The following is a 3,850-nucleotide window of genomic DNA, read 5'->3' as shown; positions in this document are numbered from 1 at the left end:
TAGTGTGGTGTTGCAAATTTTGTTACTGTGCTAGGTTAACCTCATTAAGTTTTATTTTTATTTTCAGTTTTCATTATGGAGGGGTTTTTAAGGAGCACTTTGATAGACTTTCAGCCCTTCCACCAGCCTGTAATTTGGGCTGACAAAAATAAGATAACATTAAGTTTAATTTTGATTTCATTTTCAGTTTTCAGTGAGGAGGGGGTCCTTAAGGAGCACTTTTACAGACTTTCAGCCCTTCCACCAGCCTGTAATTTGGGCTAACAAAGAAGACAGGTTCACGTATCTAACAGAGAGCAGGAGGAGATTGTTTATCTAGCTGGCATTTCTGGAGATACTCTAAACGAACTCCAGAATCCAGCAGAATTTCCAGAGGGGATTTGCACCGTGCCAGGCCTGTGTCTGTCTGTCCCCATTGTACCTAAAGGACGTATGGACACACGTACACCCAGATATACACCCCCCACTTCTAAAAATGGTTTTTGTTAGGATGCTTAAAAGGGGAAAAAAACAACCCAGCTGTGTTTTTAACAGGCTCTTTGGGAGAGTGAATGCCATCCCTTTATATTGCCACACAGCACAATCTTAGTGTAATTTTCCATTGAACTTGTAACCTGGTTAATACCTCAATGCGCTTTGTGTGAGGGTTGTTAGTGTGGGCGTGGGTGGAGAGCTGCATGTCAAGGAATAATGAGAGAAGACAAATCAACAGGCAACAACAATGCGAGCTGGGACTGGCTAGTGAAAGCTAAAGGCCTTTAGTCAGTGGCAGGGAAATCTAAACATTCCCATATCTATGAAGCTGGCTCATTGTGCTGCAGTTGTTACTCTCGATGCTGTGCTGAAAAAGGGATCTCATGATTAAAAAGCCAACGTGCGGGGAGTTTTGAGTCAAAGCACAGGCATCACAAGCAGCCTTTGTAAAGCAGAGATACCATCTAGGCTGGTTATGGTTTCCTTTTGGCATATTTGTCACCGCGGATAGCACTTCACTGGAGATTTGGGGTAGCAGGGCTGTGCTGCTGAGGTGGTTGCAATGCTGCAGATGAGATTAAATGCATGTAAAATCCGAATGCTTTAGGGGAAAAGAGCAGCTTCGCTCAAAGCATGAGATGATAGTTATTAAAATGAGCTTAAAGCAAGCAAAAATTAGTTTGATACTGGTCAGTTTTAAGTATGTTTTAAGTTTTAATTGCCTGGAAGCCATCCATTCACAAATGTCAAAGAAACGTCAGTTTTAAGCTTTTTTAGTATATATTTTTATCAGACCTGCATATATTGCATTAAACACCACAACAGGCAGGTCCCTCCTCACACAGCTAACTTGGTACCGGGAACAATTAATTACACGTACAAACCCAGCACTTCTACAGCTAATTGTCGTGTTTATACCTACTAATGCAGTTTGTTATGGAAATGCCAACTTCTTCTCAACCAGGAACGGAAAACAGCTTCCCATCCCTTCCTCCCCGACAACTTCGGCGCGCTGGTTGCTGTTTCTGCAGGTGCCAGAGGCAGCTCCCCATAGCTCTTCCCTGCCCTTCCCGGCTTTCCCCGGCCTCGCAGCTCCGCCGCCCGTGCTCCAGCCGCCGGTGGCCTCCACGGTGCAGCCGCCGGCCCTTCCGAAGCCTTTCGCTGGCAGGCTGCGGCCCCGCGGCCGTGCGACGGAGCCGCGTGTGCGCCGATGGACCTTGAGATCATTTCAGTGACAGGCCGGCTGGCCCTGGCGGAGAGGAGGCATGTCTGGCTCGCTGGCTCCTTACCGTGCCCTGTGCCCGGGGAGCGGCCCCCGGCTGGCCGCGCACCGGGAGCAGCGCCCGGTGCCTGGAGCACTCGGTGCCCGCAGCGCCCGGTGCCTGGAGCACTCGGTGTCCGCAGCGCCCGGTGCCCGCAGCGCCCGGTGCCCGCAGCGCCCGGTGCACGGAGCGCTCGGTGCCCGGAGCGCCCGGTGCCCGCACTTCCCGGTGCCCGCACTGCCCGGTGCCCAGAGCGCCCGGTGCCCGGAGCGCTCGGTGCCTGCAGCGCCCGGTGCCCGGAGCGCCCGGTGCCCGCAGCGCCCGGTGCCCGCACCGCTCGGTGCCCGCAGCGCCCGGTGCCCGCAGCGCCCGGTGCCCGGAGCACCCGGTGCCCGGAGTGCCCGGTGCCCGGAGCGCTCGGTGCCCGCAGCGCCCGGTGCCCGCAGTGCCCGGTGCCCGCAGCGCCCGGTGCCCGGAGCGCCCGGTGCCCGCAGCGCTCGGTGCCCGCAGCGCCCGGTGCCCGCACCGCTCGGTGCCCGCAGCGCCCGGTGCCCGCACCGCTCGGTGCCCGCAGCGCCCGGTGCCCGGAGCACCCGGTGCCCGGAGCACCCGGTGCCCGGAGTGCCCGGTGCTCGGAGCGCCCGGTGCCCGCAGCGCCCGGTGCCCGCAGCGCCCGGTGCACGGAGCGCTCGGTGCCCGGAGCGCCCGGTGCCCGCACTTCCCGGTGCCCGCACTGCCCGGTGCCCAGAGCGCCCGGTGCCCGGAGCGCTCGGTGCCTGCAGCGCCCGGTGCCCGGAGCGCCCGGTGCCCGGAGTGCCCGGTGCCCGCAGCGCCCGGTGCCCGCACCGCTCGGTGCCCGCAGCGCCCGGTGCCCGCACCGCTCGGTGCCCGCAGCGCCCGGTGCCCGCACCGCTCGGTGCCCGCAGCGCCCGGTGCCCGCAGCGCCCGGTGCCCGGAGCACCCGGTGCCCGGAGTGCCCGGTGCCCGGAGCGCTCGGTGCCCGCAGCGCCCGGTGCCCGCAGTGCCCGGTGCCCGCAGCGCCCGGTGCCCGGAGCGCCCGGTGCCCGCAGCGCTCGGTGCCCGCAGCGCCCGGTGCCCGCACCGCTCGGTGCCCGCAGCGCCCGGTGCTCGGAGCGCCCGGTGCCCGCAGCGCCCGGTGCACGGAGCGCCCGGTGCCCGCAGCGCCCGGTGCACGGAGCGCCCGGTGCCCGGAGCACTCGGTGCCCGCAGCGCCCGGTGCCCGCAGCGCCCGGTGCCCGCAGTGCCCGGTGCCCGCAGCGCCCGGTGCACGGAGCGCCCGGTGCCCGCAGCGCTCGGTGCCCGCAGCGCCCGGTGCCCGCAGCGCCCGGTGCCCGCAGCGCCCGGTGCCCGCAGTGCCCGGTGCCCGCACTGCCCGGTGCCCGGAGCGCCGCCGCCGCCGCCGTGCGCGCCGGGGGCTCCGCGGGTCACGGGCAGCCCTGCCCTGCCCGCCGCGCCCCAGCCCAGCCAAGGGGCATCTCCCCGGGTGGGCTGGGGCCGGGAGCCCCCACTGGCTCGGTCCCAGCCCCGGTGGCGGATCCCGGGGCGGCCCGGGAGCGCCGCTGTGAGCGGGCAGGGGATGGAGCGTGGCTGCGTGGGGACGGGCTGCCTCGCCAGGCACCGCATCCAGCAGCAGGAGCGGGGGACGAAAATCTTCAGCGTGTTCTAAACAGCCTCTAATACCCATCTTCACCCCCTTTTTTCTTCCAGAGCTGTACTACTTGTGAAGACTGAAATCTGCTGTGATGTATTCGCTCGGTGTAACGCAGCGATTTCCAAGGGTCTCCTCTTTTCACCACTGAAATTAGTGGGAGTTTTGCTATTGATTTCAATAGGAATGAGACATTTCTGTGCATTTGGTTAAAATGTATTTCATAATAACACCTTATACTTTATTTATAAGCCCCTCCTAAAGCATTTCACAAATTATAGTCACACAAGAATTGATGTGTGAGTGCCGTCTTAATAACACTGTATTTTGTGTTTCAAATATTGTGTTCTAGATACAATATTTACATTTACAAGTGAAAAGGCTGCTAACCTAACAGTTATTGTTCAGAGCAGACAGATGATGAGCCATACATGCTGATGGCGAA

Source organism: Lonchura striata, chromosome 5 (genome assembly GCF_050655825.1).
Source record: "Lonchura striata isolate lonStrDom1 chromosome 5, ASM5065582v1, whole genome shotgun sequence".
NCBI lineage: Eukaryota > Metazoa > Chordata > Aves > Passeriformes > Estrildidae > Lonchura > Lonchura striata.
Note: the sequence above shows the minus strand (reverse complement) of the source record.